This window comes from Suricata suricatta, unplaced genomic scaffold (assembly GCF_006229205.1).
Source record: "Suricata suricatta isolate VVHF042 unplaced genomic scaffold, meerkat_22Aug2017_6uvM2_HiC HiC_scaffold_23, whole genome shotgun sequence".
Taxonomy (NCBI): domain Eukaryota; kingdom Metazoa; phylum Chordata; class Mammalia; order Carnivora; family Herpestidae; genus Suricata; species Suricata suricatta.
In genome coordinates this window covers 92,551-109,542 of record NW_021868214.1, presented here as the reverse complement: position 1 = coordinate 109,542, position 16,992 = coordinate 92,551, and the positions used below count along the sequence as shown (strand labels likewise).

Sequence of the window (16,992 nt, the reverse complement as noted above, 5' to 3'; positions counted from 1 at the left end):
ATGTTAATACAAGTAGAATCCCAAAAGTCCTGAATCAATGTCTACAGGTCCAGAGTAAGTCCTGATGCATGAGAATGGTGCCTGTGTCTCCTGATGCCTCCCTCCTCACCCACGCTCCCATCTTACACTCAGAGATTGTTTCCTTTGGGCAGTAATGTGAAAACCTCTGGGAAGGCTTTTGATTTTCTGATAAAGGCACTCTTCCTCTTTCTTCTCTTTCTCCCTGGAGCACCTATATAAGGCAATTCACTCTAAGATAATGAATATATTCTTTGATTTTATTTTGCCATATCAATAAATCTAAGGTTAATATTACTGGGATAGATTATGTACATACACATCAAGATTTAGGGAGCCTTACCACCTGAGGAACTTACTAGGTTAAACAACTATCAATCCCTTCATTGCTAAATTAGCTTTTCTATACTATTCAGTAGATTCTATTATCCCTAATAATTCAGTATCTTCATCAAACCAATGTTTGGAATAAGGAAATAAATTTAGTCACCATGATCTACTTTTGATAAACATGAAACACCTAATGGGAAACAATTTTTCCTTCATCCAGAAATCTTCATGTCTTTAAATTCTAAAACCTTCCAAGTTTGTTGTGCTAATTTCAGAAGAAGGAAATTTCTCAAAATAAATAAAGCCAGAGTTGATAACAGAAATGTGATGTAGAAAGTTTGTTTCAGAAGGTCAGGTTGAAAATAAATTCAGCATCAAGTATACCACACTTGATAGCTTTTGAAAAGTAATATGCTTTAGGTCACTGAACCTATTGCTACAAATGCAATATATTCAATTAATTAGAATTTTTGCACTTAGAGAAACTTCATGGCAGAATGAGACTAAATAGCAGAAAAGTATTAAATCCATCATATTCCTCTTATCTCATGTCTACAAATCCATATAGATTTACTGGGCAGTAAGAAGTTTGATGGCTGAAAGGTGTACATCCTCTTTTATTTTATCTTGAGACCCTAAGTTGCCTAGTCCTAAAAAGGGAATTCAAACCCCAGTAATATCAGATAGCAGTACTCACTGGTCTTAAGAAATGAGAGAAGTACACATGCTCAAGGCATCCATTTCAGCACCTGGGCAGCTAGAAGGTTTGTAGAAAGAATTGAGGTTCCTTGTACAAATCATAAAGTCACATAATCACATAACATCTAATTTGAACATCTTCTCTAATAGACCTATAAGCATGATGTACCTTGTCCAAATTTATACAGCAATTTGGCAGACAATTTGGGCTTAAAATTCATATCTTTTTAATGATTCCAAATAGTTAATATTTTAACTATTTTTTAATTGACATATTATTGACATAGAACATTGTATTAATTTTAGGTACACAGCATAATGGTTTGATATATGTATAATTATGAAATTATTGCCACAGTAGTTTAATTATGAATCACCATCAATAGTTATAATATTTTCTTGTGATGAAGACTTGAGATCTACTCTCTTACAACTTTAAAATATGCAATACAGTACTGTTAACTATGGCCACCACAATATGTAATATATCCTGTGAATTATTTATCTTATAAATATAAGTCTGGGGGTGCCTGGGTGGCTCAGTTGGTTGAGTGTCCAACTTCGGCTCAGGTCATGATCTTATGGTTCATGAATTTGAGCCCCACATTGGGCTCAGAGCCTAGAGTCTACTTCAGATTCTGTGTCTCCCTCTCTCTCTGATCCTCCCCCACTCACATTCAGTCTCTGTTTCTCTCAAAAATATAAAACATTTAAAAAAATAAAAATAAATGTAAGTCTGTATCTTTTAACTTCCTTTACTCATTTCATTAACCCCAACAACCCTCACCTTTGATAATGATAACCTGTTCTTTGTATCTATGAGTCTTTTTATTTTTTATTTTTGATTTCACATATGAGAGACTATACAGTACTTATCTTTCTCTGCCTGACTTATTTCACATATCGTAATGCCATCAAGTTCAACCTATGTCTTCACAAATAGCTGGATTTCCCTTTTTATGATTCAATATTATTCCTGTGTGTATGTGTGCATGTGCATGTATATGTATCACACTTCCTTTATCCATTCACCCATCAAAGGACCAATGGACACTTAGGTGGTTTCTGTGTCTTGCCATTGTAAATAATGCTGCAATGAACATGGGAATCAAAGTATCTTGTTGTTAAACTGATAAGAACAGATGCTACACTTGATCTTAGCCAAAAGGCCAAGAAGCGATCAAAGTATCTTGTTGTGATAGTGATTTAACTTTTTTTAAATACCAGAAGTAGAATTGCAATTCACTGTCTTTTATTACAAAAGCAGAAATCTCAGAAGGGAACCACCATGAGTTGAGAGAGTTCCTCTCTAAAGCCCAGAGAGCATAGAAATAGATCGTGAAACCACTCTGATGTCACAATGGATAAAACGTCCCAGTGCTTGAAAGAAAGATGTAATTAAACACTAGAAATTTAATGGGAATTCAAATAAACGAATCATCTATTCTTAACCCACAAAAGAAAAAGGAATTGACCTATGATTGCTATCTTCAAATAAAGTTTTAAAAATATAAAAAGAACCCAGTGGCCATTTTCATTTTCATTTTTCAGAACTAAAGACTGTATCACTTAATTGACAGCTGACAGCTCAGAGCCTGGAGCCTGCTTTGGATTCTGTGTCTCTGTCTCTCTCTGACCCTCCCTCCCTCACACTTTGTCTCTCTCCTTCTCTCAAAAATAATTAAATGTTTAAAAATAAATAAATAATAAATTGAAATAAATTGCTTAAAATTTATACTAACCAATTTATTTACTTCTCATTACACAGAATCTAAGCCTAATTGTACTGTTAGTGTGTTTTCTAGGAGGACTAAAGAGAGAAACTTCCTTTTGATCTGAGTACCAGAAATTGTATTTCTCTCAAGCAATTCATTTGGTTGGAGACCAATAATACCATTTTCCCTTATTTCATGTTTTGAACTTTTGTTAAGAAATTCTACATACTAGCTTTCACTTATGCACTCAAATCACTTATGGAGCTTCCATTATATATTACACACTATCTTAAACATCATAGACACAAACATAAGGAAGGTCTTGGTTCTTAGGGTCTCAAAATCTAATGGGGAGGACAAACTAGCAAATAACAACAACAAAAAAAGCTTTGCTTTGCAAAATGAAAATGGCAGAGAAGATTGCTATGGAAACCCTTGGGAAAAGCATCTAATTAAGTCATATGCATAAGGAAAGGTTTTCCAGGGAAGGGACATGGACACTGAACTCTGAAGGGTCAATAGAAGTTCATTGTTTGAATTTTGATGATAAATAAGGAAGTAAAGAGAATAAAACCTTTTACCAGGATGATAGATGGAAAGTACCAAGTCCCAGAGGAAAGTGACATCATGGAATGTGGCTGAAGCAGAAAATGTGGGTATGTGGGATGGTTGGAAGATCAGTTGGAGAGGGATAGAGAGACTAGTTCCTAAAGGACTTTGACCAAGAATATTGGGTTGTGCTAAAGTGAGGGCACAGGAGAGCAACTGAAGTGTTTTAAACAGGTAAATGACACTATTTGCATTCTCAGAAGATCATTCTGGTTTGGAGACTGGATAGAGTAGGAGAAGAGAGATTAAGCCTGAAATGCTGGAAACAAATTAGGAGATGAAGTCAATTCTCAAGCCAAAGATGAAATATTAACAATAGGATGACAATAGGGGAGAGAGATTAAAGAGATGAAATCTATAGTGATTTAGTGAGTGATTGGATTAGAATTTGGCATTCTATAGAAATAGAAAATAGAATATGATTTTCTATTATCCTATGAAAGGATAAGCAAGTCTGGATTTATATTTTCCTGTTTGTGTAACTTACCTCCTGTTACAAAACTAAGACTCACCTGATTATCCAGAGTATCCAAATGTCTATATAAAGTCATTTTAATTATTTTCAAAAGACCCACTGATCCAAATAAAGTATCTGCACATTTATGACTGAAATTCTACAATTAGAGTGTCATTCTTTTTGTTTCAACTAGACACTCAGCTTATGAAGCATCTTATAAATAATTTATATCTCAAAGTATATGTTTATTATCCATTTTCTTGAATAAATTAGGAGATTAGAAAGAGTACCTGAGTGAATTTGAAGTTTAAGAGCAATAGAAGTAGGACAGTAAAGGAAGTGTATCACCATTAAGGAGGCTAAGTGCACAGAAAGTGAGCAAAAGGTATACTCTCCTAACCAGTCTCCTTTCTCCTGCCCTTGCCCTATTTCACTCTATGGATGAACAGCAACTATAGGTATCATGTTAAAACATAAGTCGATATTATGCCTCTTGTCAAAACACTTATATGGCTTTGCATTTCATTCTGACTAAAAGCTAAAGTCCTTACAGTGGCCTCCAAGGTTCTCCAGATTTGGTTCCTTCCCTCAGTCTGTCCCTTCCCATCCTACTCCATTACTTCTCTGCTTGCTTACAATCTGGTTTTTTTGTTGTTCCATAAACATCCCAGGTATATTCCTGCACCAGTACATTTGTTCCTTTTGTTTTCTCTGCTATAATACTCTATCCCCAGAAAGCCAATTGCTTGCTTCTTCATTTACTTAGGGTCTTAACCTATATTTACTGTTTTCATTTAGGTCTTCTCTGATCATCTTATTTAAAGTCTGACCCCTGCTAAGCGAAATAAGTCAGGCAGAGAGGAACAGATACCATATGTTTGCACTCATAGGTCTAGCAGGAGAACAGGAGAAACCTAATGGAGGACCAGGGGGAGGGAAAGAGGGAAAGAGAGTTGGGGAGAGAGAGGGATGCAGAACTTGAGAGACTATTGAATACTGAAAACGAACTGAGGGTTGAAGGGGGAGGAGGAGAGGGGAAAAGAGGTGGTGGTGATGGGGGAGGGCACTTGTGGGGAAGAGCACTGGGTGTTGTATGGAAACCAATTTGACAATAAACTATTTTTTAAAAATTTTAAAAAATAGTCTGACCCTTTCCCCATAATTCCTACTTATTTTTCTTCATAATACTTATCACCATTTAACATACTATCCATGCTACTCACATATTTGTTTTTTACTGTTTGACTTCCTCATTGAAATGTAATCTCCTTGTTGCATCCCCAGATGTATCCCACTGCCTGGCACATAATAAAGGTCAACAAGTATACGCTGAATTGAATTTCACATTATCAGAGGTCAGCCATATGGGTCAGGGAGTATTTTCAGACAGACAAATAGACTATAACCAAGCAAACCAGTAACTGCGACAAGAATACAGTCCATTATTGGTCCACAACTTTTACCACTACATAAATCCTATTGTCATTTTCATTTTTCTCCCATGGTCCTCTTACTGCATATAAAATTCTGCTTGGAACAGATCATATGGGGATCTAAGACATGATTCCTTTCATCTCCATATATAGGCAAATTCAAGAACATCACTCCCCAAATACCATCTTTTTCTTTGATACCTGTGATTCAGATTTTCTATGCTGGCTGCACCAGTCCTCAGTGGACTTCCCAAGAGCTGAGAAGAGTCTTGCCAAGGGACTAACCTGGGATGGAATCTGTCAGTTCTGTTCTGTCCCTAATCCCAGGAAAGATCTCTACAACTGAGCAAACCATTGAGTTAGGATTTAAAAGTGGTTCTCTCTATTTGGCCTCTTTTGCAATCTCTCATCATGGGAAAGATTTTCAGACAATGAACACTGGTGATTTGAAAATTAAAAGCAGGATATCTTACTACAACTATATTCCAGTTTTGATCCTGAGACCATGAGCTTATGTTAGCCCACACTTCACATTCTTTTCCCCTCTTTACCAACTCCATCTGAGACTTCCTATCTCTGTTCAAATGCCTCTTTACAAGGAAAATTTAGCTAAGTACCCTATGGAATCACCCCACCCCACTATCACCATTACTGTATTTACCTTCTCTCTGCTTTTTTTGGTGGCACTCTCTACTATCTGAAGTATAAACAAACACATATATATGTATATTTTTGCTTAATTGTTTATCATTTACTTTGCTACTAAAATGTATTTTCTATGAAGGCCAGAGAACCTAAAATATTGTGTGACATATTTCTTTTCTCCCTCCAGATTATATCCACCTTATGGAAAACTACTATTCTTATTGATCTCTGGGTCCCTCTCAACTTCTTCTTATGCTTGGAATCTATGGAAGGAGATGATTAAATAATTTTTAGTATATATCATATACTAAATATTGCAGTAGACAATTTCATATTTAACCTCATTTAAAATTTGTAGCTACCTTTAATTTATCTTTACTATCATCAATAAAAATACTAACATTTCTATTTCACAGTTGTGCTATGAGTTAAGAAGAAAAGTCCTGTCCAAAATAGTGGTATAATTCAATTTTATATTCAGATCTCTTCTCAGATGATGGTTATATTGATGATGATGATGAGTTCATGGTGATGATACATTACATTTCTTGAGTATTTTATGTATGTCAGACTCTTTGCTAGACTCTTTATAAACACTACCTTATTTATTAATTTATTTATGCTTATTTATTTATTTTGAGAGGGAGAGAAAGAGAGAGAGAGAGAGAGCAAGCTTCAGTGGGGGAAGGGCAGAGAGAGAGGGAGACAGAGGATCCAAGCATGCACTAACAGCAGAGAGCCTGATGCAGGGCTCAAACTCACGAACCATGAGATCATAACCTGAACTGAAGTTGGACACTTAACCAACTGATCCACTCAGGCACCCCAAACACAGCCTTATTTAATATTAACAGTTATACTTTATGCTTATATAATACTAGCTTTAATATTCTGTAGTATTATCTAGTTTAATTCTCATATAATCCCTACGAAGCAATGGCAAAAATTGCTAGCTGATCAGAAAAATATTTCCTTCCTTCACAGTTACCAATACTAAATTCCCCAGTCTCCCTGGCTACTAGATGAGGCAGTGTAATTGAGTTGTAATCAGTGAACTGTGGGTGGAGGTGAACCACTTTCAGTCTCAGCCTATAAGACTCACTCGTGTGATCCTTTCATTTTTTGTTTAGTGCAAAGGACATGACCCCCAGGGCAATCTTGGAGGGCCTGTGTTGAAGATACCAAAGTTGCCATCAACCTGAACCACTTAAATGACAGCAACAGTGTAAACCAACTCTGCTGCCACATTTCTGCCCTATGTTACCTACATATGCTTAATTTTTAAGATACGCTGCTGAATTGGTTTACTTCTTATAGTAGTTAGCTTACTCATTTCTTTCAATTTTTTAATGTTTATTTATTTGTGTGTGTGTGTGTGTGAGAGAGAGAGAGAGAGAAAGAGAGAGAGAGCATGAATTGGGAAAGGCAGAGAGAGAGGGAGATACAGAATCTGAAGCAGGCTCCAGACTCTGAGCTGTCAGCACAGAGCCCGATGCAGGTCTGAAACTCACAAACTGTGAGATCATGACCTGAGCTGAAATCAGATGCTTAACCAACTGAGTTACCCAGGTGCCCCTTAGCTTACTCATTTCTGAGTTAAGTAGTATTCTTATCCATATTTCACAGATGATGAAACTGAGGCACTGAGAGTTTAAGTAAGAATTCCAAATGGTTATTATCATCCTTATTTTATCAATAAGGAAATTGAGTCTCAGTGAAGTTGAGTATCTGATCATACTCATGTCAGTCAGCTTTAGTTAACAAAACAGAACCCCACATTAAGTTGTTCAATAGGGGATATTTAGCATGTTGAACTCTTCACCAAGCAGTTGGTGGAGCTGAAAGGGCACACAGGAAACAGTGAGGCAACCCAGAGCTCAAGAATAGCAGGAAACCACCAGCAGCCCTACAACTAATGGGATAAGCAGTAGGTGGCATTCTTAGAGCCAAACTATGGGAGTGGGTCATTATAAGCTAGAACCACAAAGAAAATGGAACCATTTACTTACTGCCTAGAGCAGAGGAAGCCAGAGAGAAAGAACCTGGATTCTTTCTTATTCCCAGTGTTCTGCCAACGCCCTCCATTAGCTGATCCCACCCAGAATCCAGTTGGCAAAAGAGCATGTGAAATGCAGTTTGCTGAAGGCAGTGCCCTAGCAGTACAGGGGAAGCACAAGGAATTGATCTAAGAGCAAATAAGGAAGTGATCAAAATATCAACCAAGGGCCTACAGCCAGTATGTGGCAAACCTGTAATTGGAACTTAGAACTTCCAAGACACATTAGATCTGGTCTTTCTATTATACTATACTATCTATCAAGTGAACAGAGATCTTTCTTTGTATGAAGCATATCTTAAAATATTTATCATTTTATCTTTTTAAAATCATTTAGCTCATAGGATAAAAAGACTATTAAAAAAAAGAGAGAGAGAGAAACAGAAAAGTGATTGGGTACCTTTCTAACACCTTCCAGATAGTTCCAGATAAACATTAAACAATGGTATGGATGTCAAAAAATGTCAACAGGATAGCAGTAAGTAATCCAGTCTAATGGTGGTGAGCATGGGCTTTATTACTGGACAAATCTGCTTTGGAATATGTGCCAATCATACTTATGACTAATAATATTTGGTATAAAATTATTTAAAATCATTGAGCTTTAATTCCCTCACTGTTAACATGGGGATTCTAGTACCAACTATCCATAGCATTGTATCTTGTAGAAGTTCTGTTGTAGCTGTTGTTGGTGGTGTTAGGTCATTCAGTAAGCAAAGGCAGCTGGAATTAGGATGGGATGTAATGCAGTTCAGAGCGTACTACACACACTTTCTTCAAGGTATTCAGCACACTCAGCTAAAATTCAAAGGATATAAAAAGTCAGGGGTTTTGTGCCAGACAGACTCCCTCAAGTATGCTACAAACACTTGAAATGTTGACAGATTTGAAAAGAAAATTTATTGTAGATGCTGAAGCTTCAAAAATTCATTTTAGTTCATTCTTAGTGATAGTACTTAGGAATAATTTCATCATTTGTAATGAACCCTCAATAGAAAATGAATTTCAAGTGATCATATTCTAATGGAACAGTACAGAGGTTTATGTAAGTATACTGAAGAGGTTATCAAGAGCTTGGGTGAATTTAAATTATTTTGTTGTTTTTTTCACTTGGGACTGGAATGTAATATTAGCTAGAAATTCTTACCTAAATATGCTTCCACTACGGTGCCATGGCAGGGGTTCTCTGATTCTTTCTTTGCATGATTTGCCATGTGTTAAGTAGGTGCTTTAGGTGATAAATTCCGTAAGAAAGTAGATAATGTGATCATTTATAAGAATAAATTGGAAGATACAATTTTTCTTAGTTTGATGCTGATATGAATTCAGTTTGAATGTTGATGAGAAGTAGCTGTTGGAATACCCAGGAATGAGTGAATTCAATTCTGATTCCAAGTGTACAGAGGCAACATTAACTCCCTCTTAAGATACGTAATCTTTTCACCATCACAATAATTTTTTTTTTTTTTACCTTTAGGCATGCTGTTGGGCATAAGAAATAATTTCCTTTTTCGCATTCTACATTATTATCTGTTGTCAGGTTGAGTTAAATCCACATTTCATTTGGGCATGTTCATATCTGACCAAACTACAATTTCCCATTTATCTACCCTGAATGTTCATCCATTGTATCTACCACTCTGGTGGCAAGGCTATTCTAGTTCAAAGCAGTTAAAGACACAAGGGAAGAAACAACAAGACCAAGAAAGAATGTCATTATACCCAGAGTAGAGCAAATCTGGGCTGTCCATCCAAAGCCTTCAAAGGGCAGCCTCCAAACCAAAGGACAGCCTCTATGCCTGCATTCCTTCACCAAATGGAAAACTTTAAAATACCTTTGGAGGCCAGCATTTTCCTACTTTTAGCTCTTCCTTTCATTAAGATGAATGGTTTAGAGTTGAATATATGGTAAACCAGGACCACTGGTATTACAAAGGAGGATACATAGGAATCGTCAGGAAATAGTCAATATCTTCATAAAGTCACTATAACTGGAGTATCCATTCTATTTCACTCCAAGTTCAGTATACTAATGTATCCCATTAACCAAAGAGAACTTAAATAAGATCCTTCACTAGATTCCTATGTATCATTCATTCATTCACACACACACATGAAAAAATTATTCAGCCAGTGCTATATGGCAACCATAGTCCTGGATGCTAGGAATGGATATAGCAGTAAACAGAACAAACAAAAATTACTACTCTTGTTGAGTTTGCATTCTAGTGGGAAGAAAAGACAATAAACAAGATAAAACATATAATAATTAGAAGCTGATAACTGTGATGGAGAAATTAAATGAGAAGGTAGATAAAGGAGATGGGAGGTGGGAAGTGTATTCAATGTCTTAAGATCAGCCTCCCTGTTGAGTCTATAAAAGCTATAAGTTTGAACAGAGAGTCAGTCTTATGATGTATGCAATTTTCTTAAATACAGAGGCTCAAAGCACTTGTTGAAATTGACCCTACTCATTTGATTACCAAAAGTTTGTCAATAATTCATTAACATTTGTAGGACAACATACCGGCTCATTTTATGAGAGTTTTTAGAGGACAAGGTCTTGGAGCATGACTTAAAAATATTCCTACTATATTATTGGGTTGGCCAGCTCTTACCCATCTTGCTTTTTTTTTTTTCTTTAACATTTATTTACCCTTGAGAGACAGAGACAAATCATGAGCAGGGGTGGGGTTCTAGATAGAGAGAGAGGGATGCACAGAATTGGAAGCATTGCCCATCTTTCTTAATCTTCTATCCCAATGGGACTCCTGGACCTTTCCATCATATTCCTCAGAGTGACCCTATCCCAGGCTGGACCTATCCATCCATATGACTTGGTGGATATGGCAGAAATCTGCTTATGATGCACAATTGTATTCACATGGTTGCTTAATGTCTCACGATCAGGAGCTGTCTTTATCAGGACCCAGGAGCATGGCACAAACAGTTTATTGAATGCTATGCAATCTACCACTGCAGATGGCTTGACCTTGCTTCAGAACACTGGAGGTTTTATATTGTGATTTTTCTACTGCAGTTTGCCATAAATTCCACAAAGCATCTATTTCCCATCACAGATATCTATAATGCTATAGGAAGTATCAAGATATATGGCCTAAATGCCAGGGATTCATATACTGTAGCCTGTACCTGCAACAGAAGCTTTACTGCTCTGGGCCCATTAATGGCTACTAGTCTTTCTAATCACTTGGCATATGGATCCAAGGCCATGTGTGTGGAATGTGTGCTTCCAGAACATGGAGATATTTACAAAGTGTGTGCTTCCTTCTTACTGGTATAAAGTCCAAAGTAAAATAATTTATTCTTTAACTTAGAGGGGATTTTCTGGCATGCCCTGGAATATTCAACCTCTAAAAACTTTACTGATTTTGCGGGATACTACAACTTCATAAGATTTGTTTCCCAGACTTTTCTCACATAGAGGAATGCTTTGAATGTACTTGTCATGTCTTTTTTTATCTGGTCCTATGAATATGATACCACTGAATGAATCAGTTAACTAAATCAATATTCCATGGAGTGTTCAGATAATTCAAGCCCTTAGGATTATATTATGACAGGTCCTGTGAGTTGCCATAGCCTTGAGGCAAAATCATAAATGTAAAACATTGTTTATCTCTTGTGAATGCAAACTGCTCCCACTCCTTCTTCTTGACAGAAATGGGAAAGAATGCATTTGCAAGATCAGTGGACACATACCATGCCCTGAGGCCACGTTAATCTGCTCTTGCAAAGATACTGCATCAGGCACAGCAGTTGTGATTGAGACTAGTACTTGTTTAAATTTATGATAGTTCACTATCATCCTCTAGGACCTTTCTGTTTTTTCATGGCAAGAATGATGAATTAATTGGTAAATATAATGAGATCCTCATCCTCACAAACCTTAAAGGTTTTAAGATAGGCACTGTTTCTACCATTCCTCCACAGGATGAAGTTATTTTTATTTTGCTTTATTATTATCTTTCCTGGAGTGAGAGAGTTCCAGAGTCTTCCATTTGAATTTCCCCTATGGAATCGCTGTTACCCCAGAGGCAAAAAACTAATGCAGGAGGTCTACCAACTATCAAGTCCATTCTAGTTATACATTCAAGGACAGAGAAGAGTGGATCCACAGTGAACAGGTCTTGGACTAGGACACCATTTTTCAACTGGATACATATACATACTGCCCCTCTTGTGCAATGAAGGCATTATAAAATTGGTTCCCTAGGTATCAATGTCAGCTTGGGCTTTATGTTCAGTAGTTCTTGACATAGCTAGATATTGCCATTTACACCAGGATATGGATACCTAAGTAAATGATATAGGCCCCTTTGAGAAAGGACAGAGAAGTCATTACTGTGTACACTCACTGTGATATTGAAGGATCCTTCTTCCTAGGGATTTAGTATCTCCTTCAGTCATTAATTTATGGATTTTAAAAAAGGCTCATGTTGAAAAATCACATAAAGGATTGTGACTTCTATTGGGAAGGTTGTCATCATCTTCCTGATCACCCACCCTTGATTTTCTTTGTTTGATTAAGTTGAATATGTCCCTTATTGGCTTCCCATTTATTTGCCCTTAGGGATGCCATGTTTTATTAATCATCACCACAGTTCTGTGCATATCAGGCAACTTTATATGTCATTCTATCCACTCATTATGATAAGTGCACTCTTTCTGTTTCTGATGATTAAATGCTTCTACCTGATCTCTACTATTTTTAGGTCCTATCATCCCAATTGCTATTGGGAGAGAAATTTGGGAGGAAGGGTCAATAATTATTTACTGAAAACAAATGACTGATTAAATCCCATTTAATGGCTTACACCATCGCCTCGAGCACACACAAATATCTGACATTTAAAACCCACTGGACTGCAATACCAGATTTGCTGAACAATAGAAGCAATGCCTCCAGTGCCTCCAACACTGTTGCCGTCTGCCTCCAGAATCAGAGAGGGCAGGAGCCAAGTAGAAATTTTCTAGGCAGAGTCTAAACCCACACCCTGCTGGCTCTGAATCTGACTCTGCTTCCTGTACAGAGAGGCCACCTGGGCACTGGTGGTAGCCTCCTCTGACTTCTTGTCTTCATGGGCACAGGTAAACTGGGGAAGGAGAAGTGGAAGGAGATCACCTTCTCAACATCTACCAGGCCCCTCTATGATAGCTTCTTCTGGTGTCCGTCCTGGACTACAGAAAACAGCCACGGAGTTTTTCAGTGATGCTGGTGACTCTCTCACAAGCATAATGCTTTTGCTTTAGCAAACGGAGTGGACCTTGGACTCTCCCATCCATCTAGGTTGGCTGGTGGATCTTCCAAATTTGTAGTTACTCTAGCACACACAATTCTCTAAAACTTTGGATATTCTTTTTCATCACTGAGTCTTTCTGCTCCACTTAATGTAGGCCATTGCCTTCTCCAGATTTTCAAGAGCCAGCTTAGCAGCATGTTAGCAACGTCACCTAGGATCCTTACCTTGGTATTAAGTCCTATAACATGTGAGTGTTTCTGTATTGATAAACACTCCTATCCAACTTAGAGGCTACAGCATCAATAACTCATGGGTTTCAAGGTCTCCACATGTCTATTCCCAAAAATTGGAAATAAAAAATTAATGTAAAAGGAGGTTTCTATGGCATGGCTTGGGAAAGGCATTAATCATTTCCACTCACATTGCTTTAGTTTGAACTCAGTCATATGACCAAAACTTACTGTAAAATAAGCTGGAAAGTATAGTCTAACTTTTTACTCAAGAAGAAAAGGAAAGGACTGGTCTTTGTGATCATCTAATATTCTTTACTATAATAGCATGACCCAATACTCCCAAGATGCCTGTAAACTATATAGTCCAGAGAACAAGACGAGGTAAATGCATGCTCTGTAGGATTTTGAGGTTTTGGCTTATAATCCAAATGTAGTTCCCTGGCAAGCCAATGTAGACCTCAGAGAGATATGATTTTTATGTAAAAGATATAAACAAAATAAGACCAGGTAGATTTCCCAGCTCCTTTCTATGTAAACCTAACCTCAAACTTAATCCTCTCTATTCCAAAGGGAATGGGGAGGAAAGGTCAGGACAGAGAAGAGCAAGATAATTAATAAGAACTGGCATGTACAAGACAGGGGAGATGGAGAAAGGGAGAGCAGGAGAAGGAGAAAGAAAAAGAGGAGGGAAGGAAAGGAGGGAGAGAAGAAAGAGAGCATTTGTCCCAGTGCCTAGAGCAGATAAGTGACTCATATATGTCCTTCTCAAGATAAAGTCCTTATCTTCCACCAAAAAAGGGATTTAAAGAGGAAAGAATAAAAAAAAAAAAAAAAAGAGAGAGATAATTGTGGTCAGGGTTGATAATCTTAACATTCTTTTGCTTAGTACAGTGACAACACCATCTCTTAGGAGGATTAAGTAAAATACCCTTTATCTAAACATTGGCTCATTCTTTGGAACAAAGAGGGAAAAGGCCTGCGATCCACCAAAGGGCATAGCCAAACTACAAATGGTAGACAAGAAAATGATCAATATCAGTGAATTTGCCTACCACTGTGTCCCATCAGCCTAAAAAGCAAGAAAAGTAACAGTAATTCTATAGCATTTTTGTGGCCTGTAAAAAGCCAGGTTGCTTTCATGATTATCTGAAAAACTACTCCCTGCAATATAAGCTTTGTTATTATGGTTTTTAAAATATGCCCCCAAAGAAAAAAATATTCAACTGATTAACAACTTTTTAAAATTTTTAAATGTACTCCTATTAGGAATCATTTACCAATGATGGTAAGAGTACGGTGAAAGTGGCACTTTTATGTTAACACCCGTTTGTGTTATGCTGATACAAGGCAATTTGCAAGATATGTCAAGAGTTTCAAAAATATTCACATTCTTTGAAATTACCTCCATACTTCTAGCCACTTATCCTGAGTGGAAAATATAACGAATGCATTTAAGGACATGTGGATTTCATTATTTATCAAAATATTTCTTCCATAGTTTTATTATTCAAAACAATACAGACATGTACTTTCAAAGTATATCAAAGAAGTACATGATTCTAATAAGACAAATAATAGGAAATATATTGGGGGAGGCTTGTAAATTTGCATCAGTCAAAATCTCACTCTCCAGAAATAATCACTGACATTTTCTTGCTTTGTCTTCTAGATTTTCCCTCCAAGTAATCAGAAACATAAATATATGCAAAAATAATAGAATACCATACATTTTCTTCAGTAATGATTTTTCTACTTAGTAGACAAGGATTGTCCTCAAACCTATAACACTACATATAAGTTTACATCACTTAGGAACCACATGGTTTTCTATTGTGTGATCAAACCAAAATGTTTTTAACAACCCAGTGTTCTTGGACAATTAGGTTGTTTTCAATTGTTCATGATTATTTAGAACATTGATATGAATATCTATACACACATATCTATGGGTACCTACTTAATTAAATCTTACTCCCAAAATTTCTTACACTGTACTGCCCAGAGGCCGACGCTCAAGAATTTCTTGAAAGTACTGAATGTTTAAGGTCTTTGATATGTATTATCAAAATATCAAAATGTCTTCCAAAGAAGTTGTACCAATTTACAGTTCCACTCAATGTTTGGAAGTGCCTGCTTCCCTACAGTCATTACAACACAAGGTGTTCTAACTATTTTAAACTTTGTAATTATGCTAGGAGAAATAATATAACATGATTTTAATCTATGTATCTATTATTACTAGGGTAAATATTTTAAATAAGCCTGCCATATATTTTTATGAATCATCTACACATCAAATGTAGACCATTTTTATCCTTTTTAAAATTATTATTATTGATTTCTAAAGAGATTTTTTGTTAGTTTCATTCATCATTTTTCCTTTCAATCTACCAAGTATTTCCCTGGTGGTTTCTGGTTTATTTTCTTGCTTAGAAAAACTCTTCTACGTCAAGATTATATAAATATTTACTATATGATTCCTTAACCCTTCTATTCTATTTTTATGTTAAATTATTAATCTATCTAATTTATTTAGGAATAGAGTAGGAAGTGGACTCTAACTTACAATTATCCATTTGGGGGGATGGTGCTGGGAATAGTCTTTATATTCCATACAACTATGAAATGCTACTTTATTATATTCTAACTTTAAGATAAATAATTGGAAATAATATCCTACAATAAAAGATAATTAAATGATCTGTTCAATAGCATATTGAGATGTAATTAATTATGATATTTATAATTAATTTCCAATATCATTAAAATTATTTTATCTTATGATGAGGGGCCAAGCAAGCAATTAAATTCTAGAAACAATAGAATTACAATTATATTCTTTTCAAATATTCAAATATCATATCTGGATAGAAAAAGACCAAAAACGTCCATACATATATTATACAATGATTATTTCCATAAGTTAGGAATATGGTAGGTTGGTGTTTTTCCCTCCTTCTTTTGGGCTTTACAATTTTTTATGAGTATGTACTCTTCTTATAACAGGAAAAAAAAAGAGAATCTCACATTTTCTTTAATAAGGTAGTCAGCATACATAAAGGGATTCTCTATCTTGAGGAGAAAATATCAAGAAAATAGGAGTTAACAGCTCTGGAGTTTACAGGAAAGGAAGGAATTCAGGCATTTTGGTTTGCTTTCACCACTGTGAACGTTTCCATGCTAACATCCTATTGGTGAGGATGAATTCATTAGCATTTTCCAGTTTAGGTCAGCACCTCTGAAACTTCTCTTTCACCCACAATCAATTATCCTAAGGGCTCCCATTTCACCTTATTATGGCAAACTCTAACACTTGCCCAAGGTCTGAGGGGGTCAATTTGCTATAGAAAATCGATTAGACACCATCCCTATAGAGTACTTAAGTTTCAAGAGAGCCTTAGAAAATGCTCGTATGGAATTGTTCACATGGTGGTGTTAAAGGTGTATGTGCTTTGAGAAATTGTGAGTACTGGAACAGGTATTGATCTACACCAGGTAACAACTCACTAAAATTGCATAAGGTACTTGTACAA

General features: G+C 36.2%; 1 pseudogene; it reads right to left on the bottom strand.

Moving 5' to 3' along the window:
* Positions 1–2,103: 2,103 nt before the first annotated feature.
* LOC115284845 lies at positions 2,104–2,228 on the bottom strand (annotated as a pseudogene).
* Positions 2,229–16,992: the final 14,764 nt, after the last annotated feature.